Source organism: Anabrus simplex, chromosome 2 (genome assembly GCF_040414725.1).
Source record: "Anabrus simplex isolate iqAnaSimp1 chromosome 2, ASM4041472v1, whole genome shotgun sequence".
Lineage (NCBI taxonomy): Eukaryota > Metazoa > Arthropoda > Insecta > Orthoptera > Tettigoniidae > Anabrus > Anabrus simplex.
This window is the reverse complement of record NC_090266.1, coordinates 613,840,254-613,864,436: the sequence shown is the minus strand read 5'-3', so window position 1 is coordinate 613,864,436 and position 24,183 is coordinate 613,840,254.

Sequence of the window (24,183 nt, the reverse complement as noted above, 5' to 3'; positions counted from 1 at the left end):
CTACTGCCGGTTATACTAAAGTCTTTGTTATGCTGCCGTTGCTGTACACCTTAACGTCTTACTATGAAGAGGTAGCATGTTTCCAAAATTGTAATGGCCCCTGCAACATTCAAGTTAAACAAAATATTTATTTTATATGAAATTAATTTTTCAAAATATACTATGCATGTTATGCTTCGCAAAGGAGATGATGCAGTTCTTACCTTAATGTTATCCATGTGTTTAATTACTTTCAGAATCATTATCAGGTAGTGTAAAGAAGGGGAAATGTTCACGCATATACGGTTTACAATCTTCGGATTAGGCCCATCCCAATCGATGTGATTTTCACTGCGATGGTTGTAATGACGTCGACAGCGTCTGCATGAAGCTACATCGATTGACATCTTACTGTGGAGACATAGGATGTCTCAAAAAGCATAAACATCATCTACGAAAATAGCAGCGTACGTAGATAAAAATCCTGGTGGTAAACACTGAATCAGATATTTTGGCATCGGATATAAGCTTCTGTGATTATAGAAAATCTCGATAGCCTCACTTACTTGAGTGAGGTAAATAAGATGTAGCGTATTAGTTTCGCTGGTAGGCGAACAGGATGCACATTCACAGTTTTATTTGTTATCAAGACGATTGTCTGTAACCGTGTGGTCTATTTCTTCTTTACTTTCCATAGTGAAAGGTGTAGAAACACAGACTAATGATCATGATGTTAGAAGGAATATTTTCATATATTTCAAATTCTAAACGAATATCGACAGGAAATTCCTTTATAGATTCTTCATGATAACAGCAGTCTGTAACTAAAGTCGGTGGTTTATTTTAAATTCTTCAGGCGAAAATAGCTGTCAATGTTCTTTCTGATAATACGATGATTGGAATTTACAAAACATGTCATAGAGCAACCCAAATTTATTTTTTCTGAAAATTAATGTCCATTTTTTCCTAGGGATCGTAATTCCGTTGAGATATAGTCTAATGCTGACTAATTTACAGAGATCACACTGTGTGCTATATTTTTCATAGTTGAGTTTACGATGGGTTTGAAGTCCACAAATAATATACAAAGGCTTTTCAGTAAAACGTGACGTTTCAACAGACCAGCTATGCTTGTTTGGGATACTCATGCATCTCCCAATTTCGAAAAGTGTAGGTAATGATGTATCATTTTCGACAATATTGAGGAATCGGAGTTTTTCTCGATCAGATAATGTTACATGTGGAATCCTCCACAATATACGATGAAGAGGAATTTTCGAGTCTACTGGTGTTTCTGCTGCTTTAAGAGAATTGTAATCACTTCGATCACGGATCAGAATTAGCTCTTCTTTTGCGTTGAATATAATACGTCTAAAATCATTAGCAAAGCCGAGAATATATTTTAATTATAACATACCAGAAAAAGTACCGTCCTGATTAATCATCCAGTTGTTATTAGAGTTCGGACACCATCCTGCCATCCGTAAAATATACTTTCTTCATCACTGTAAGAGGGGTAGAGTTCCATTGCACTTGTAATACCAACATTCTCGGATATGTCTATTTCCACATCATTTATTACATAATGCATTTCAGAAAAGAGAAAAACTAGGCAATGGTAGTTTAGTTGAGATGTGCTTGGTCAACTTCCATCTGTCTTATGTAGGTGTCCTTCAATGTTGAGGTAGCTTTCGTGTGGTAGGGTGCATGCATTTTGCTGTTTAATGATAAAGGGAATTACATAATTGTTATTGCGTCCAAACGTAAAGGGTTGATAAGGATGAAGCTCACTTCGTACTAAACCTTCATGAGTTTCTACTGTGTTCATAACGTCTAGTATCTCTTCCATTTGGTTGTAGTAGCGTATAACTTAAATCTTGGAGAGTCTCCTTATGGTCATCTGTTAACTCGTTGAGTCTTCGCAAACATGTAGTATGTCTCCTGAATGTACATTGTTTTTTCCAGATTTTTCATACTGGTTTAAAATGAATTTTGTCAGCTACGTACGTGTGCCGATCTAAATGAGCTGATTATGTTTATTCACAAGCCAAAGAGTGAAGTTACTAATGAGTTTCACAGACACAGGATGATAAAGAACTACTGACGGTTTCTCACGAATAGTATAACCACTTTCTTCTATAGTAATAAAGTCGTGTAGGACGTGTGAAGGTTGTTGACTACTATACAAATATGTAATAATATCACAAGTGATGTTTACATGATGATCATCGAAGGGTATTATAGGTTGATCAGACTCATAACGTGCGTTCAGAATGAGCTCTCTTGGTGAAAATCCAAGAATGGTCCAATCGAATAAGGTTGTGATTTGAAGTCAGTCTTCAATGACGACTCAATATCTCATTTATGTGTGATGTTGCTCACAGCAATTGAGAACTTGTAATTATTATTACTAAAACTATAATCACTAGACTTCTCAATTAACGTACTTTCAATACAGTCATGAATCTTGTTTACTGAATAACTGTCTGAAGGTAGCGTTAGCACATACTCATTGTTGGGAATGTATCTTCGAACACCATATTTATTAACATTCAACTGTTTGATATATGTACCAACACAAATATTTACAAGAAAAGGTAAAAATTTCCCAAACATACCGGCCACCAAAAGGCACTGGCCTTTTTAAGAAGGGAAGAAGAAAGATAATTCACTTCAGGAATAAACACATAATACAGATAGTCAGGGAGTTCATAAAGGTATAAATCACATCACTGTGTAACTCGAAACTTTTAGTATTCTTTCTCATTCTCAGGCAAAACACACAACTTCTTGATGGGTCGTTTTATGATACCAGAGTTTGTTCTCACAGTGGCGACCCGTACGAGGTTGTCTTCACCAGGATGAACAGACTCTATTATGCCCATTCGCCATTGCAGAGGTGGTAGGTTGTCATCTTTGATGAACACAAGATCTCCAATTCGAAGATTAGGATGTTTCTCAGTCCACTTGTGACGCTGCTGCAGAGTGTTAATATATTCCCTATGCCATTGTTTCCAGAAGTCCTGGGTCATCTTTTGAAGATGTTGCCATCTGGAAAGTCTGTTTATGGCACAGTGAACAAGGTCATGATCAGGAAGTGCAGTAATTTGTTCCCCAATTAGGAAATGAGATGGGGTTAAACAAAATAAGTCTGTAGGATCATCGCTGAGTCTTGTTAGAGGACGAGAATTCAGGCAGGCCTCTATTTGGGAAGAAAGGGTACTTAATTCTTCAAAGGTAAGCACCGTGCTACCCATAGTTCTTCGCAAATGGTACTTGAAAGATTTCACCATGGACTCCCAAACTCCGCCGAAATGCGGTGCTGATGGAGGGATGAAATGCCAGGCGATCCCCTTTGTGGTTGCAGCTTCGACAATATTTCTGTTTTGATCCGAATCTTGGAGAAATTCTTGCAGTTCTTTCAGCTCCCTTGCAGCACCGACGAAGTTAGTGCCATTGTCGCTATAGATATTTGATGGACATCCTCTGCGTGACGTGAAACGTCGCAGTGCGGCCATGAATGCATCCGTTGTAAGGCCTGAGACAACTTCCAAATGTACAGCTCTTGTGGCAAGGCAAGTGAAGATGGCAACGTAGGCCTTGCCCGTCCGTTTGCTTCGCAGTGTTCCAATTCTTATAAAAAATGGACCAGCATAGTCTACGCCCACGTTCAGGAATGGTCTTGCAGGGGCGATTCTTTCTTTGGGAAGATTTCCCATCTTCTGTTGATTTGTTGTCAATTTTAATTTGTAGCATGGCAAGCATGAATGAATGCTCCCTTTAACGACTTGTCGAATTCTTGGAATCCAATATCTCCCACGTAATGATGATATCAGGAGTTGGGGCCCAGCGTGCAGTAATCTTTGATGTTCACTTAAAATAATAAGTTTCGTGAGGTGATGCTTGGGAGGTAATATAAGTTGATGTTTAGCTTCGTAAGAGATGGATGATGCATTGTACAGTCTTCCACCAACACGAAGATAGCCATGTTTGTCCAGAGTCGGGCTTAAATTCCTAATTTTGCTAGCTGAGTGAATGTTCTTTCCTTGCTCGAGGCAACGAATTTCTTCACGATAGGATATTGCTTGAACAATCTTGATACATACATTGAGGGCATTACTTATTTCTTGAGGCCTTAACGGGGACATGTCGCGATCATCGGGGTTTCTCCTGCAGTTTGAAGCAAATCTGAGGCAATAGCTAATCGTCCTGAGTAGTCGGTTTAACGAAGAGAATGTGTTTAGAAATGAGTCGTTATGTTGCACAATAACAAGTGAAGTTAATATTCTTTTGTCTGGTATCTTGTTAGGGTCGGAGATAGTTTCTTGTTTCGGCCAAGCTGAGGGGTCTAAGCACAGCCAGGCTGGACCGTGCCACCACAGCATGTTGTTCTTCATGTCTGTTGGTTCAATGCCTCGCGAGACGAGATCTGCTGGGTTATCCTGTGATTTAACATGAGACCAGTGATTCGAGGGAGCAATTTCTTGAATTTCTGCAACCCTATTTGCTACGAACGTCTTCCATTTAGTGGGGCACGCATTTAACCATGCTAGTACAATTGTCGAGTCAGTCCAAAGCTGTATTTTAGTGAATGGCAGTTGTAGAGAGGCAAGTGTTTTCTTCAGGAGATGGGAAAGCAGTAAGGCACCACACAATTCTAGTCGGGGAATTGAGACTTGCTTTAAAGGTGCGACTCTCGATTTTGCGCATAACAATCTGATAAGAACGTCACCCTTGTTGTTCACAGACCTCACGTAAATACAGGCGCCATAAGCGTGATGTGAAGCATCGCAGAAACCATGGATGTCTATGGACTTGGTTTTCCCTTCAGCGAGAACACACCTTGGGACCTTGATGCTATTAAGCGTGGGGATCTGATCATATAATTTCAACCAAATATCAAGTAAGTTTACTGGTAAAGGGTCATCCCATCCTGACCTTTCCTGCCAGAGACGTTGCATGAAAACCTTGAAGCTGATTACTACAGGGCTTATAAATCCAAGTGGGTCGAAAATTGAGGATATCGTTGATAGCACTATTCTCTTTGTGAACGTTGTATTACCCATTAATTCTTGAAAATTTACGTTACAGTTTATTTGAAACATGTCCGTGGAGGGATGCCAAGTCAACCCTAATGTCTTTACCATGTCACTTATGTTGTCAGTTAACGAGTGCTTAGTTTCTCGTAAGCTTTCTGGGATGGAGTTCAGTAATTCAGGGCTATTGGAACACCATTTTCGCAAAGGAAACCCTGCACGACCGAGAAGCTGTTGTAACTCGGTTCGCAGCTCCAGGGCTTCTTCTAAAGTATCTGCTCCAGAAAGACAGTCATCAACATAGAAGTCACGTTTGAGGATCGCGGCCGCTCTCGGGAATTCGGACGCTTCTTCGAGTGCTAATTGCTGGAGACATCTTGTGGACAGAAACGATGCTGCAGACGTGCCATATGTGACAGTGTTAAGAGCATAAGATTTTAGATTATCTTGAGGATGTTCTCTCCATAGGATGCACTGTAAGTGTCGATGTTTAGGATGAACCATTATCTGGCGGTACATCTTTTCAATATCAGCGGTGAAAGCAATGTTGTGAGTGCGGAATCTCATAACTATTGAGCAGAGATCTTCTTGAATTGTAGGTCCTACCATTAAGATATCGTTTAAGGCAGTACCGTTGTCAGTCCTTGCTGATCCATCAAATACGACTCTTGTTTTCGTAGTGCTGCTAGAATGCTTGACAACAGCGTGATGAGGCATATAATATCTTTCTCCTTCAACGGGTTCCGACTGAAGTTCCGTCATGTGTCCAAGGGTCTGGTACTCTCTCATGAAGGTGATGTAATTTTTACGAAGGTCGTCTTGAGTTTGTAGTTTCCGTTCTAATAGATGAAAACGTCGGCTGGCAGTCTGCATTGAGTTTCCAAGTTGCAACTCTCTCTTAAGGGGTAGCTCTACGATGAATCTCCCAGTTTCATCTCTTCTTGTGGTGTCCTTGAAATGGGCTTCACATTCCTTCTCTTCAGGTGAGTGTGTAACATGGTTCACTTCCTCGAGACTCCAGAACTTCTGAATTTGTATTTCTAAGTTGAGGTCAGATCTGATAAAGAGCGACTTGGTTGGTGTCTTCTCTTCCCTTTCTTGATTGAGTTGTGAATATTCTCCGCTGAGAATCCATCCTAGCTGTGTGTTCTGTAGGCATGGGTACCCTTGTCGGCTTTTTCTTCCGGGTTGCAGGAGCTGTAAGAAAAACTGTGCGCCAATCAGTAAATTGGTAGCCTGAGGGATGTGAAAGTCAGGATCAGCGAGGGTGATGTCTTGTGGAATGTTCCAGTCCTTGCAATTGATATGTGAGACAGGTATATTGCCAGTTATTCTGGGAAGAACAATACATTCCATGTTGAAGTGATAATCTTTGATTGTTGAGTGAACCTCAATATTCACTGCTGTGTTTGCTTGGGATGTGAGTTCACCAAAAGCTTGCAGTGTTATGGCTCTGGTCTTTTTCTTTTTCAGTCTCAGTTGTTGCACCATGTGTTCGGATATAAAGTTACTCTGCGAACCATTGTCGAGTATGGCACGAACTAAATGGAATCTTCCCTGACCGTCCTTGATCTTTACTAAAGCCGTACTCAGAAGTATCTGATTCTTGGATGTGCTTCTCAGAGAATGATAAGATGATTGTTGTGGATTGTTGTTTTGATTTGCAGGAGATGATATATGGTCAGTCTCATGATGCAACAACGTGTGGTGATATTTGTTACATAATCTGCATGATGTTTTTGATGTGCATGCCTTCCAAGTGTGAGATGAGCTCAGGCAATTGCTGCATAGATTTTTATCCTTTACTACTTTGAACCTTTCATCACAATCTAATTTAAGAAAGTCTGGGCACCTATAAAGCTGATGTTCATCTGAACAGATACAACATTGTCTTGACGTTGTAATGTATGACTGTTGAGCTGCGATTTTTGACCTTGAACTTGTCTGATGGTTTTGCGATAGACTGGGAGAGGGGTTAGAGGCACAAAGTTGCAATGTCTGACAACGTCTCTCCAAGAACTTAACAAGTTCTTTAAACTCTACAGCTTCTAGGTGAGAATGTTTATTTTCGAATTCTAATCTCAATTTCTTGTCCACTCGCGATAGTAAAAGCTCGTTTAGGAGAAGATCTAGAATGCTTATCTTAGTATCGAGTGCGTTCAGCGCATCAATGCTACCTCGGAATTTATTTACGAGTTGACGTATCTCTGTTTCGGTTGAGCATACTTTACCCGGTGATTCTAGGATCTGTTTAATGTATTCAGCAGCTATTAATTTTGGCGAGTGATACCTGCTCACGAGAAGGTCATAAGCTACAGTAAAATTGGAGTCTGAAATGCCAATATTCCTAATAGCATCCTTGGCTTCACCTTTAAGCGAGGATAACATATAATGAAACTTCTCAACATTTGATAGATCATTGTTATTAACTATCAGGTTCTGAAAGGTGTCCCGGAAGTGAAGCCAAGTTGTTAATGTACCGTCAAATGTAGGGAGCTTGATTTCTGGCAATTTTATTTGCCTTGCTACATCATTGGTTGAAAGAGAACGTACTTCGTCAGCTAAATGTGAAGTCTGGGAAATGATAGCCTTTCTAAGCTTAGCCTCCACAAGATCGCTCTTATTTTCGAATTCCTGGTGGTAATCGATATGTGAATCGATATTTTCGTCATCATTTAGCTCGAGTTCAGTTTGAATGTATTTGAAATCTTCCTTAAGAGAAAGTAGCCTATTCAGTTTTACTTCGATTAAAGTTGTGTCTGCCGTATCAAGTTCTGAGCTCACGAAGCTTTGTATGCGTGTTAAACCGGCTTTAAGAACGGTTCTTTTCTTCATTAGAGCTCTCTTTGTATCGGGATCCATGTTGCGTTTGTAGAGATTAATACGAATGACTGGTGTCGTCTTTACGTGTCAATTCCGTCTAATTTCCGCCTTCTAAATCATGTGGCACGAATGTAACCATGTTAGAATTTCCGTGCCATGGATATTAGTTCTCATATGTCACACTAGATGACGCTACTTGTCATTATAACGATGTGCAATCCGTTGTTTTGTACAGGTGGCTTATTCTCTTTGGTACAGGTTAGTTTGTAAACACTACGGTAGATGTCGTAATCGAAATGTCCAAGGCAATGCGTTGAAACACTCAAAATCAACATGTTTCACGAAATTGATGCAGTAAGTAATAGTATTTCATTAGATTATATCCTTTGATACCTTGTAAATACCAAAACTTGCCAGGTTCATGGAGTTTGCCGTTGAAATCCATATCCAGGCCGGAGGACCAATGTTGGGAATGTATCTTCGAACACCATATTTATTAACATTCAACTGTTTGATATATGTACCAACACAAATATTTACAAGAAAAGGTAAAAATTTCCCAAACACTCATCGTAATAGAACTTGTTTACGCCATCACGTACATTATAGATTTTATTGTAACATTGAAACGACACAAGCCCAAAACTCTGGCTGATGACCGAGTTCTATCGGTGGATTAAAGTAGACAGTTGTTTCATGTCCTTCTCCGCGTACAGCGAACATTCTTACACCGCTGACCATCACGTGCGCACTAATGGTCTTTGTCTACTGTCTGGATTTGGTATAAGAACATAAGACACAATCGCACGCACATGCGTGTATTGAAATTTTGCATACAGTTATTATTGTAAACAATGTCTGCACTGCTTCCGAAATAACGTATGAGCTCAAATGGAGGAGGTAAGTCTCCACAGCTATCGAAACTCCATACTTTAGGCTTACGTCTTACGTAGGCAACGTAATGAGTTCCAAGTCCGAGTCTGTCCTCTAAGTTAATTACAGGACTCGCACGTTAACTCGGGCGTGCTGGTAATTGATCGTGCATATACTTACCGCGAAAATTATGCATCCCAATTTTATTTAGCAAACGTTAAAACTTCGTGGGTTAGAGCTCGATGTGGCAGTGCATTCAGTAGACGTTTTTTGGCGATATATAGATGCCAAGCCCTTGTTAGTATGGCGCTAGCTTCACGTGTACACCTTTGCCTCGTAATGCAATTGCCTCCATTGTCTTGTTATGGCGTTCACCTATTTCAACTGTTGCTTCGCTTCTTCTACGGCCTTAACAGTTCTTGCTACAATACTAAAACTACCCAGCAAAGACCCTAAAGCTGCTAGTCCAGCAAACAGCGCAGTAAGAAGTCCTCCTCGTTTTTGTACAGGAATAATTCGTGCACGTTTACAAAACTTTGCTTTACTCTTTGGAGAAATTCTCGCTCTTGCTGCGCGTACTGCCTTAGTACTGGCTACTCTCGGATTGTATTCCACTCGCACAACTCTTTGTGCAGCCTTTTCAACATCTTTCCAGCCAATTTTTTTAGTTTTCTTCTTATAAAGGTTGGATATCGTTGTTTCACCATTCTGCACACGACTTTACTCGTCAAGAGCGATTTATGACTTGACAGTTACTTGTTGTTTCATTTGGTATGTATACATTACAATGGGCTATTTTATTATTCAGTTACCGTGAAGATTGTAAAGCAGCAAGACACTTTACCTGTGAGTGACACAGTGCCACATCTCTTACCTATTTCTGGTACAACCGCACAAAGATAACATGGAACGCTGTTCCCTTTTACTATTAAATATATTACAACTGGCTTTTAGGATGCGGTAAGACAAATATTTTACTCACAATCATTACCTCTTTAAATGTCATACGCTTCAATCTGGTTAAAGCTGGTTTGAAACATTTTCAATTTAATGGACATGAGAAGTACCATCACCGGATGATGTGCTTCTCAATTCTCTTATGAGCTTTGACGATGTCGCTACAGAACAGCAAAAGGTTATTCGCGCAAACTTTAGTATGAGACGACATAAATTCATCGATTGCAAGTATTATTGTGCTTTTTAGGCTAGATGAGCGCAAAATGCGACATGTGTATTATGTTCATGTAACATTGATATAGGATTCAATGACTTCAAACGCATGCTGGTTATAACATCGTTACGGCTTTTTAGTTGTTGATAAAGAAAGTAATGTTTATTATGGACGGTATCGCATGGCTTTTGATTATTTTATACGCAACATATAATCCTTGCCTCGAAGCAAAGTTCGACGAAAACTTAAAGAGCTTAAACGTATTCAAGCAGACACTGATTTATTTTGAAAACGAAACTAGCTACACCACTGAAATCTTTTTTTATTCTAATGCATTGCCCATGTCTACTACAAGTTCTGTTTCTATGCAAACAACACATGATAAAGAGAAGCAAGAACAAGAAAGGGCTGAAGTAGAAGAAAAAGTGAAGCAGGATGAGGAAAAAGAACTTAACGATACTTCACAATCTAAGCGAGTTTAGTTTTTAACTACATATGTTATTGCTGAAACACCTAATACATCAACACAAGATCTACTGTCTTTGTCTGAGGTTATAATCACACCAGAGTATCGTAATCTCTTTAAGACTTTTATTCAAAATACCTATGGATCACTCTTTGCTCCTTATACGGAAAAAACTCTTTACAGGACAAACTGACACAACCTTCGGTATTCGCTACGAAGACGACTGTTTCTGGACAGGTATTGGGAATCTTAAGATTAATGGCAACAGTCTCACCGTAAAAGGTATTAACTGTAAATGTACTAAATGTCCTTTAGAACTTCTTTTTTCGCGAATACCTCACAAGGATATAATTTCACATGATGATCTGACTCTAACGACGTAATTACAAGAGGACAGAAGCTGTACATGCAAATAAGTGTTCCCAGTATCGAGAGTTTATTTCTAAGCGGTTTTCTTCACATCAACGGACTGCACGTGGCCTTAATGTTATCTATAAGCCTTTTTTCCGTATGTAGACATAAGATACTGGAATGACACTACAAATTCTAAGAGCTTCGCATGACGCTGCTCACACAGATCACGAATCACAAAGTCTATAAATAGGGAGTGAATTACGTCATGCGGGTATTATTCAATAATGGCTCGTCAAGATAGGATTTCACCCAAAAAGATAAGCATCGTACACGAGATACATAAACCAGGTCGTCGCACCTACTATCGCAGACACGTTATTACACGCGGAAAAGATACTTAGTAGAAATGATTCCATATGCCTTTAACAATAAGGGGTATAAGTATCTACTTACAATACTGTCATCGATATATACTGTAAGTTTGCTTTTGCACAACCTGTGCGTTCTTAGACAGCAGCTCGAGTCAAACACGCATTTAAACATATTGTTGAACAATCAAAACGCTGCCCAAGGTTCCTTCAAACCGATGAAGGCAAAGAGATTTACAACAAGGATTTTTCTTCTTATCTCAAATTACTTGCCATTCATCAAAACTCTACGTACAGCAATCTCAAGGCAGGTGTTGTAGAACGCTTTAATCGTACACCCAAAACAATGATGTGGCGAGAATTTACAACAAAAGGTTCTTATTGTTGGATTGAAGTGTTACCTAGAATCGTGCCTACCTATCACAATACACCTCATCTCACTATCGGCACAAAGCCACGTCTTGTTACTAAGAATACACCACGCTTAAATGATATTCGTCTTGTAATCAAAACGGCTGATCCCTGCCGCCATCGCTTTAAGAAAGGTGATTTCGTTCGCATTAGCAAACACAAGTCTATATTTGCAGAAGGATACAGACCTAACTGGAGCACAGAAATTTTTCAAATCAGGAGGGTTAAGCTTATTAATCCAGTTACGTATTTACTTCGGGATCTTTCAGGACAGCCTATAGAAGGAGGATTCTACATCGAAGAACTGCTAAAAGCAAAATATCCTGATCACAATTTAATCGATCGTGTTATTCTTCGTTGTGGAAATAAACTGTATGTCAAATGACTTGGTATTAATAACAACTTCAATTCATGAATTAATAAAGAGGGTGTACTTTAAAACTTGATTTTTAAATTCTGGAACCTCTACCTCTCCTTTCTTCTAGTGTATAATACAAGTTTAAAGTTTCAGGTCAACATTATTACTACTAGTTAATTTAGGATATGGTGTAGGGTAGGATTAATATTAAAAATCGAACAACACGTGCATCATGTTTTGCAAATCGTATTTATTTTAGTACATATATATATATATATATATATATATATATTTCTTTCTTCAAGTAAATCTGTTTCGTACTTTCTTTCATAGATTATTTCTGCAGTCTTCGCTGTTTAATGCCACCACCCTAACAGTTTTCCTTTCATTGCACCGGCAACGACAAGTGCTTCTATCTTCTCAGCAACTGTAGCATTAGGTAACGTCACGCGCTGCATAGCTTTACGAAGCGGATTTTCATCAGCTCCGTGGCTAAATGGTTAGCATGCTGGCCTTTAGTCACATGGGTCCAGGGTTCGACTCCCAGCGGGGTCGTAAATTTTAACCAAAATTTGTTAATTCCCCAGTCACGGGGACTGGGTGTATGTGTCTACTTCATTCAACATAATTTCATCCTCATTCCGACGCGCTGGTCGCTTACGGACGTCAAATCAATAGACCTGCACCTGGCGAGCCGAAGTCCTCGGACACATCCCGGCACTAAAAGCTATATGCCATTTCATTTCGTCAGCTACACGTCTTAGTTCAAGTTATTTTTTACGATAAGCAATGTCATGCTCTTTGCAGGGAGCATCTAATATATTACTCGTAATGCCAGGATCACCGGGTGCCAAGCGGACGTCAAGTCGAGTTCCAGGTCGACAGAACTGGTAACTAGGAAGATGAAGCTCAAAAGGAAGAGGATCAATCACCATAATGATGAGTCCATGCACAGCATGTTTCCTCACCTTCCTCCCAGCACGTTTCTTCACATTTTTCTGCGACGGCTTGCTTACTCTCTTTGCAGCCATGATAAGAATTTATAAGCGGAGTCAACTCGTTACTTTTAGGTCCGTAATACAGTCCAATGAGTTGACATATACGGCACTGTCTCACTGAAGGTCACTTGGTTAAACTCACTTCTTCGTGATGTAAACTACAAGTTTGAAGCTCTGATAAAACATGATCTTGAGTCTACTCACGAGGCACCTTATCCCACGTCTTCTTTGTAGCATTCGCAGCTACATTGGCCAAAATGCCTTTGGTAATGCATTCAACAACCAACCAAAGAGCATGCACACATGGCGTCAAGGCTCTTTAATTGTTTCTCCACTATGCTCCTTGAGAAGATTTTTGAATGATGAGTATCCTAAATCAAGCATGTCGATAATTTCGGATGTAGATGGTAGATACGCATCCATTCCGTCTTTTCACAACATTTTAAGAAAACAATATCTGCTCTTGAAAAATGAGCGTTCATGGTCGTAGCTAGAAAGCGATAAGGTATTCCCTTTTCTTCCCACTGCAGAGCTAAACATTTTCTAACCATTGTGTTTGCTTTTTGTCTTCATCTCTTTGCAAATAGTAAGGGGAAGTTGGCTAAATACTAAACTAACGAGTTTTGGCGCCCACAACACAGTGCAATCCAACACAGCCATCTCTTTAAACACAAATATGTTTCCGTTCACTTTAAAGCCTTGTACATCAATTATTAATGTTCTTATCATGATGAAATAAAGCGCTCCACTCTCTATCACAGTATCTTATAGACTAAAGGAAATATTCTCACTTATAGCATACATAATGGCTTGAGATTACTACCGAGTGACCTTGATAACGAACATGTCTAATAATATATAACCATGTCGACGTGATCGCTGCATGTAAAACAGCGTGACCTTAGTATGGCAAGTGCTTAGTCCCGCTATTATTATTATTATTATTATTATTATTATTATTATTACTATTACTATTATAGAACTATACATAAATTATGTACAATGTGTTTGATTCTGAGCACTTTTACGACATTTCAAAAGTGATACAAGACAGGAAACGGAGTCATCACTAGCACAGGCGCTCAACTAAGTAGAGATGCGTTTTAGGAGGAGGAGGATAAGTAGGAAGACTATGAAGAGGAGGATGAGGAGGTAGTTATAACCTAGTGGTTCTATAAGGAGGATAGAACTCTCTCTGTTGGCAGGAGGATATTCAGATAGACAAGGAAGTAAAAGGAAATACGTAGTATAAAGAGCGTAATGTACAAAGGTTACTTGTAACATGCTATATCTTGCATGAGGACGATAGATTTTAAAGGAAATGCGGTAACACACAAATTCACGTGACAGTCAGTTCTACTGTTAACAGAGGGTCAGTTGTTATTATTCTACTACCTCAGTAAGTAGGGAAAAAGAGCCGGAGCTGGCACAGGGACTAATGTGCAAGATAGCGGCTATACACGGGCTCTTATGGGACTAACTCTGTGGAGCTGGCGCAAGGGTTACTGTGCAAGATGGCGACTATACATAGGCTCTTATCGAGAAAGGTGGCCCAGAGGAGACATAGGACTTAAGGAGACGGCCTGGGGACGATTGCGTAAGATGGCGACCATGTACAACTTCCTAGTGCTAGGGTCTTCGAGGCAAGATGGCTGCTATACACAGGTTCTTATAGAGAGGGGAGACATAGGACTTATGGAGACGGCCTAAGGGCGATTGGGCAAGATGGCGGCTATACACGGGCTCTTATGGAGAAAGCTGGCCCAGAGTCTACTGCGCAAGATGGCGGCTGTACATAGGCTCATATTGAGAAAGCTGGCTCAGGGGAGACATAAGACTTAAGGAGATAGCCTAGGGGCGATTGCGCAAGATGGCAGCTATACACAGGCTCTTATGGGACTAACACTGGGGAGCTGGCACACGAACACATGCGTAAGATAGCGGCTATTCATAGGCTTTTATGGAGAAAGCTGGCACAGGGGAGACGTAGGCTTTAAGGAGATGGCCCAGGGGTGATTGCGCAAGATGGTGGCCGCGTACAACTTTCTAGTGCTAGGGACCCCGAGACAAGGTGGTCCCTATACATTGGTCATATGAGACTAACTTTAAGGCGATGGACCAGGAGCTAATGGCGACACATTGTTCTTATAGGTCTAACCCTACAATGCAGCCTCAGGGGCTCACAACTTGTAACTTATGATCTATTAATTTGATCAGCCTGACATTCAAGAACTGAGGCAAGGGCTACTATTTAAGAATGTTGCTATACTGTATACTCATGGACCGAACTCTAGAGAGCTACCTTAGGGGCTCACAACTTGTATCTTATGACCCATTAGTTTTATTACCTAAATTTTGGGAACTGAGGCAGGGGCTACTGGGCAAGATGGGCTATCGCTCATCCTTCTAACCAGCTGCACTTCATAACCTTAGTCTAGCACAGGAACTAGTGGTAATACATGAGCTTTATAGCACTAACTTGGGGAGAGCTGCACTAAGCTGTACTATGGTATTTCGAGTATTGAGCTAATGCGGGGTGGTTCATCCTCCTAACTTGATACCCTTTCTAACATCAGTCTAGCGCAGGGACTGTTGCGTATACATAGGCTCTTATGGTACTAACCCTGGGGGAGAGATGCACTAGGGCTCTCGAGGAAGGATAGTTGCTCAAAGCTAAAAGCATAATCAGAATGACGAGATGTAGATAAACATAGAATGTTGTATAACCTAATTTTGTAATCTGTTAGAAATGATAAAGTCCATTCAGTGTAGGATTGCAAAATGCTGAACCGAAAGAAAATTCGTGCTACACATATGATAGGGAATGGAACCCAGGAGTCACGTTTTATCAGAAGGGCAAACGGACGAAAGGACTCTTCCTCCTCCTCCTCTTCACCGCACCCTCCTCCTCCTCCTAGGGATAAAGGGCTAATGGTCTAAAGTGCTAATGGGCTAAAGGGCTAAAGGGCCAATGTGCTAAAGGGAAAATGGCAAAAGGGCTGAAGGGCAAAAAGGCTTACATTATTTGTAGTATTTAGAGTGCCTCTCCTCTCTTTATCCGGGCTTAAGACCGGCTCTACAGCTAGAGTCTGACTTAACACCCTAAGGAAGGGAGAATGTTGGAAAATGGTCTGTACCAATATAGCTACTCGATCAACTATATGCTACAGAAGGATGACTTAGGTGAGCGTGAGGCTGGCAATGTAGGAAGGTGTTTAGGCTGTTTTACTCTCTCGAGAGCGAGCTTACAGGTAATGTTTTCACTTTGAAGAGCTGTTACTCAATATTACCCACACGACGTAATTCTTGCTCTATTTCGAAAATATCTGCTTTATACTCTGTGTAACCAACACCTTGATAGGCTCTAAGCTGTTGCAAACCTTTTACGAGTACGTTGGGGTCCTTACAGTATCTTACGTCTACATGGGGTAACAGAGGCTTGTTGTGAACTTAGAGCATGCATGCAGACAGTTGATGTGTAGGGACTTGTTTTGATGTAATACGTGCTTCAGCAGTAGCGTTCCCAGGTACGAACTTAACTTGTTTCGATAGCGAAGAAGCGTTGAAATCTTCTTCTACTTCATCTTTCATCTCGTCTTGAGATGTTTGCACGCGATAGAACGTGTAGTAGGCTCAGAAAATGAAATAAAATCATAAAGCTCTAATGGCAAAGAAACATTGAGATATTCTTTTTCTTCTTCTCCTACTTTTCCTTTATTATCGCTATTATCATCAGCATCCTCCTCCTCATAATCATCTTGCTTCTCTTTATTTCGAAATGTGTGCTTAGCAACAGAACTTGTAGCAGGCCTAGACAACAAGGGAGAATTAAAAATCTCTCGCAGAGGTGTACTTTAAAAAATATATCAGTACTTGCTTGAATACGGTTGAGCTCTTCGTATTTTCTTCTCGATGAAGCTACGTTACACGCGGCTTCGTGACGTTGAGCGTTGTAAGCGTTCTTGAACTCTCTTCTACAATAATTACACTGAAAAATTGCCCTACAAGATATCTCATGACGTCTCTTGTGATAGCCTGGGGGAAATGTTTTTCCACACTCTTTGCAAATATAGCTAGAAATGGGTTGTTCCATGACGGATTTTATGTTCTGCTAACAGATTCTTTAAAATATACAAGTTAAATCTACTAGACACTTGCTACTCTCTACTTCCACGATGTGAGCAGCTTAACGATTAACAGTAAACTAACAAAAAGCGTATAACCTACCTTATATACCTTTAAAAAGTGTAGGTGTTGAGCTTAGTTACGAGTCCAATTTGTCCAAGGATAATTGTTGTCTATTTTCGGAGTAATAATGAGAATTTTTTTCGCTGGCACATTGTGTTAAATTGTTGAGATTGTCATTAATTTGTTTTATTGCAAAATGGCCTTTTCAACTGGGGAATGAGATTATATTGGAGACAGTCGGCATGCAGACGATATTCGGTAAATTTAAGTAATTTTTAGACGTCATTTAAATATAAACGAAAAAGAATTGTGGCTAGGTCAACGCCTTGAGGATTCCAGTTTTTTATTACACTCCATTAAGATTTTCTCTCGTTAATGACAATACCTTGCCTGCGGTACGTGAGATAAGAAGAAGAGAACTGAACGATAATCTGGCTAAAATGCGTGGCTTGTAATTTGCCAAAATATTATCTAAATTTACGACACCGAAAGCACTGCTGAAGTCAAGGAGGATAAAGATTGTGAATTGTCTTCGATCCATGGCTTGTCATACGTCATGTGTGACCTTCAGTAGGGCTGCTTCATTACTATGTCCTTTTTAACCCTCTACTGCATACTGTTGCCTTTAGGCAACAAATAACTTTTCACCTGTATAAATGGATAAATAATGTAGATAGAGGTAGTTTTACGGCACACCTTCAACTGTACAATCAATTAAACACATACACCAGTGATGCCTTGTTTTTTTTACATAACATAAGACAAAACAGCCCTACAACCAAAGGTACTCCTTCCACCCCGTCAACATCCACGCGAACCAACCACTGTTTATTTTACGTGGCTCAACCTCAAAGACATTACCGACCTACGGTTCTGCAAGTTGTACTTGCGCCTTGCAGTACGTACCCATGGCCAGTAGGTAGTTATGTTCGGTCTTTGAATGTTAAAAGCTTAGCGTAAAATCGTGAAAAATCGTATATATATATATATATATATATTCAACAATGGCAATCCACATCACATATGAGTGTTAAGCTATTAGCCCCAGTTAAGAATTGCTGGTACATCTAATACACTGAGCGTATGTTGAACATGAAAGTTTGAAATTTTCTTCACCAAACGAAAAAGAAAAATAATTCATGCAGTAGAGGGTTAAAACCAGACTGAGGGGGATGGAGAACGTTATGTTTGCTCAGGCATTCCATCAGATGTTGGTGAACCGATTCTTTAAGGACTTTGACAGGTTTTCTTCGGAGGGAGGATAACTAGAGCTTCTTTCCACAGTGTCTGGGTAATTAAATATACGCGCGATAATTGAGAGTACTGCATCTATAATACTTTTAGAAGAGGAATATCATCTTTGCCTCTGGCTTTTGAATTGATGGAGAATGTGAATTTCTTTATTTCGTGCTGGGTGTTAGTACGAAACGTGAAAGCTGGACGGGCCGGTATTAGTTATTTCAGGCCCGGTTTATCCAATCTCAGTTAACTGCATGATAAAATAATTTAACAGTGAACTTAACCAAATGATCATTTAATCAACATTGGTTAAGACCAACAGTCTGTTATTTTCTCAGTTAAATTAACTGCCTAGGTTCAAGCAGTTAAATTCTCTGTTAGCTCAAAATATGGCAGGTACATTAGATGCTGAACCTCTGAATTTTGAATATTCTGAATATGATAGGCCTTTTCCTGAATGAGTTAGAAACAGAAGAGATGATCGTCATACAGTTGTTTCAGATGCTTTATCGTACGTTGGCTAACGTCAGTATGCGCATTGAGTCCAAGCGTCAGTTTTAGCTTTGAGTACGGATCTATGAGTTTGTTTACTTTTTATAACAGGTACTGTGACAGGTTTTGTAGAAAAAATGTGTTGTATTTGCACTGATGGACTTATAGAAGACAGCCGTTTGGAAATAAAACTATTATTAATATTACTATATTGTAAAGGGTTGTTTTCAATACTGTTGGGTGATATATTGTAACATTGAAAATTGTAAAGGGATGTTTTCATTATTGTTTTACCCTTTTCATTCGAGAAAGGTAAATTTAATCTACGGACTTCGAATTCGTAAATTGTATTCCACAATAAAAGTCAGGGATGACACGAGCCTATTGAAACAGTCTCTTAATTTACCGGTTACTATCCCTGCGTTAAATGCAGACGAATTGCGTGAGTCTTTGGCAGTAACTAGAGATAAATTGTCAGAATTTAATGCCATTCTTGTGTCTTTCCCTTCTTCTGAACCCTCACATGGTCAATTAGTACGGGTGAAAGCAGAATTACAACACTTTCTGGATCGATTTCGGGATTTGTTGTCTCTCAATTTGCCAACAGATGAGCGGCAGGAGTGTGAATCTTAGTACAGCTTTCAAGGATATTTGAAAAAATCGTACTCTTGCTTGAAGGGAAAGAATTGCCTAATTGAAGTTCTGAGGTTCAAGTGTCTACCTCTTCTGAATCGTGTGAAAGCGAAAGTGTTAACTCTGCTTCTATATCTGTAGCTTCTCACGAGTGTAGTGCGGTCACTAGTACTAGTGTTATTCAGGAATCTTTTCTTTGCTATTTGCTTTACGTCGCACCGACACAGACATACCTTATGGCGACGATGGGATAGGTAAGGCCTAGGAATTGGAAGGAAGCGGCCGTGGCCTTAATTAAGGAACAGCCCCAGCATTTGCCTGGTGTGAAAATGGAAAACCACGGAAAACCCTCTTCAGGGCTGCCGACAGTGGGGCTCGAACCCACTCTCTCCCGATTACTGGATACTGGCCGCACTTAAGCGACTGTAGCAAACGAGCTCGGTATTCAGGAATCTAATGTGTGTAATCTTCCCCAGGGATCTTCTCCTTTCTTGCTTTCTTTTCAAGTGTTTTGGAAATTTAACATTGTCTCAGTGTCAGCATACTGTTGCTACACAACCAGATTCGAATGCGATGGTGAAAAACCATTCCCCTCTCCAGGGGCCACCTCTATCATGGGCTCCTTTAGGTTGTATAACCCCTACACAAGTGGTCAAAGATCCGATGGTCTCTCAAATTTGTAAGAATGTCTCGCAGATGAGAATATCTGTGCCTGTCACATTGCAATCTAACGCTAGTTCTAACCTCACTTTCAGTACTTCATCCTTTTCGCAAGGGCGCTCTAATCTATGTTACTATGCTGCTGTAACTTCTTCTCAGGACCACTATAGTCCTTCCCAGGTACCTCCTACAGCTGCTTTCTCCCAGATTTTCTCCAATTATCTCACCCGTTGACTCGTGTATTTAAGGGAGTCTCTAAATTTACTACTAACTCTATTGACGTGGTTATTTATTCCCTTCGATTTTTAATTGAGTTTATGGATCAGGCTATTGTGTCCAATCTCAGTAACGATCACGTGTTTCAAGTGTTATATCAACATGTATCTGGAGCCCTTTCTGAGCGTATCATTAGAGCCATTTCTGAAAGATGGACTGTAGGTCAGTTTCATGCACATGCACTTGATTTCTACATTCCTTCTCGTGCCTTGTCTTCGTTAGTGCAGAAACACTATTTCAGAGTGCAGCATTTGAACAAGTCTTTGTCTGAGTATATTCAGGAGATTAAATTCTATGCTAAAATTTTTATGCTTAACTACTCTGAGTCTCGAATGGATGCCAGCATTGTTGAAGGTCTTGCCCCTAAATATCGGTCATATCTTGCTCTTTCACCGCGACCAGCAAATTTTGCTCAGTTGGAAGCTATCACTGTTTTTGCCGAAGTTACTCGATATGCCGACCAGCTACGCGTTGCGTTAGCTTCCCCTCCTATGAGCATGTATTCTCCTTCCAGAGGAATTGTCCTAAGATTGGGCACTTAGACAACTCAAAACCGGATGTGTGTAGGGTCTCTTCCACCAATAATTCTTGTCGATACTGTGGGTCAAATAGGCATTTCTCAGGACAGTGCCTACATAAGTCTTCCGGGTCTGGGCATCCTTGCAATAGTAATTCTAGATGACTAACCGTCAATTCTTGTGGGAAACCACAAAGTGTAGCTTCATGTTTTGTCTGTTACAACTGTATGTTAAAGGATTATCACCTAATTCTGAGGCTGATAGTAGGTCCTAGTCTGAACCTAGTGTCAATTACCCACACTCTTTTGGCATTTCTGATATCCGTCCTTGTAAATTACCTGTTCATTGGTAGATTCAGGAAGTAGCATCACATTGATGAGTGAGAACTAGTATAACTCAATGAAAACTGTTTGCAAGTTACCTCCATTAAAGTCTGTGCCTTTAGCCTGCCATACTGCTAATTCTAACACTTTGAATACTGTATGATCTCTAGATGTCAAAATCAGAATCCGTGATTTTACATGGTAAATGCCAGTACTAGTGGCGAAAGATCTATCTTGTCCTTTCATTTTGGGTGCAAATTTTGTTGCCAAAATTGGCATGATTTTGGACCTGATTTTAAATTTTCCACAATAAATTTTGAACTGTGTAATCGCTTCCCTAATCTGCCTTGTCATGTAAATGCTGTTCTTGAATATACGGGTGAACCCAAAGCTTTTGATTTTGATCATTTTCCTGATGATCAGGCCAACCAACTTAAGAATCTCTGCTATACATTTCCAGATGCATTTATGGACAAATTAAGTGTAACTAATGTTTTGGAGTACAAAATTGAAGTCACTGATGACGTACCTGTTCGCTCTCTTCCGTATCAGCTGTCGCCTCCCAAAATAGCCCTTAAGGTAATTATTGATCAAATACTTGCTGTCGGAGTGATACGTCCTTCCAAATCGGCGTATTCTGCTCCCATGTTACTTGTCCCTAAACCGCAGGGTGGTTATCGTCCTATCGTTGACTATCGGACGTTGAACTTGAAAGATGTCCTTCAATATGTTTCCCTTCCTGATTTGCACTCTTGTTTTCCTTGGTTTGCTAATGCCAAAATATTTTACCACCTTTGATTTAAATCAGGCGTATTATCAGATACCTCTTGCTGAGGAATCCATGCATCTCACTTCGTTTACAACTGATTGGAACTCTATGAATTAGAAAGGTTACCGTTCGCATTAAGTACAGGCGCTTACTCGGTTAATAGATAATGTTTTGGTAGACATTACATTCAAGTTTGTGTACAATTACCTCGACTGTTTGGTAATTATCAGTGAATCATTTGAAGAACACCTTGTCCATCTCAAAGAAGTCCTTGAAAGACTGCGTAAAGCAGGCCTAACCCTTAAGGCTAGCAAGGTTACTTTCGCACAACCCCAGATGTCATTCTTGGTGTATATTATGTCAGAGAAAGGTGTCTCTCGATCAGTCTCGTACTGCTGCCATCCAAAATTTTCCTAAACCTAAAATATGTCAAAGCTGTAGCCATATTTATTGGCATGGTTAATTACTTCTGTAAATTCATCCCCAGTTTTGCTGAACGGGCAGCTCCACTAAATGCCTTGCTAATTTTGTGTGGGGAGATGCCCAACGTGAAGCCTTTTTTGGCTTCAAATCCGCTTGTCCTGTATTGACTATGTCAGACTTTTCTAAACGGTTCATTCTTCAAACTGATGCCTCTTCCACAGGTATATCTGGTGTTCTCCTTCAGGAATTTGAAGAGAACGTTCTTTGATTTCTTATGCTTCTCGTGCTCTAAATCCTGCTGAACGAAGCTATTCCATTTATGAATTGGAAGCCTAGGTTTTATATTTTCCTCAGAAAGGTTCAGAATGTACCTTGAACATCACCCTCTTGATCTTGAAACTGATAATCAGGCATTGAGCTGGGTACTGGAAAAGCCAAGAAGGACCGTTCGTCTTGCGCGTTGTGCAGTACGCATCTCAGCCTTCCATTATGTAGCTCGTCACATTCATGGCACTGAGAACGCTGTGGCTCATAGCCTCAGTAGAATGTTCTACACAGGCAGTTATCATCCTCAATCAGAGTCTGCAAATCGCTCTCCTGAACAAGTTTAGGCATTTTTTGCTATTTTGTTTTACGTCGGACCGACACAGGTATGTCTTATGGCGACGATGGGAGAGGAAAGGCCTAGGAAGTGGAAGGAAGCGGCCGTGGCCTTAATTAAGGTACAGCCCCGGCATTTGCCTGGTGTGAAAATGGGAAACCATGGAAAACCGTCTTCAGGTCTGCCGACAGTGGGGCTCGAACCCACTATCTCCCGATTACTGGACACTGGCCGCACTTAAGCGACTGCAGCTATCGAGCTTGGTTTAGGCATTTGTGAATGTAGTTCTCAATAACTCTCCTTTCCTTTTCAAAGGTATCGCTAAATATCAGGAAGACGATAATGAATTAAAGGCTATTATTGACAGGATTAGATCTGGTGAACACGTTAAACCTTATGTTCTTTAAGCATGGTGTTCTTTGTTGTCCTGCTCGTGGTCGCAGACACCCCAAAATTGTTGTCCCGTCAAACTTAGTTCCGGCTCTCTTCAAGTATTTTCATGAATCCCCAATGGCAGGTTATCTTGGGGTTTTCAAGACTAGAGAGAAAATCCGTAAACATTTCATCTGGAAATCCATGGACGGTGAAATCCGTGCGCTTGTTAAATCTTGAAAAACTTGCAACATCAGTAAACCCGCTCCCAATACTCGTCTAGGTCTGTATCGTCTGAACAAGCTTCTCGGCCTATGGAGAGATTATTCATTGATTACATTGGTCCTTTCCCGAGGTCACGGATCGGCCATCGTTTCATACTTGTGTGTGTTGATGCCTTTTCGCGTTTCACGTGGCTGTTCCCAACTCGTATGGCTAATGCTAACACTACTATCTCTTGCTTGAAACAGATTTTTGCTTCATTTCGACCCTGTCAATTTTTGGTGAGTGATAATGTAAGGGGTTTTATATCTGTGCAGTTCCGTAATTTCTGTTTTGTTCTATCCATTCCTCATGTAACCACTACCCCGTATTATCCAAGGCTAAATTATGTTGAAAGTGTGAATCGAAATCTTCGATCTGCTTTCATTGCTTATCACTCTGTTGATCACTCTAAGTGGGATACATCACTAAATTGGTCGTCATTTGCTTTCAACACTGCCGTCAATGAGAGTCATAAGCAAACTCCTGCTTCATTAATGCCAGCTTTTACTCCTAATTCTCCACTTTCAAATCCGTGGTCCATTAACGATCTTCTGCCTGACGATGCCAGTCCAGAAACGATCCGTGCTA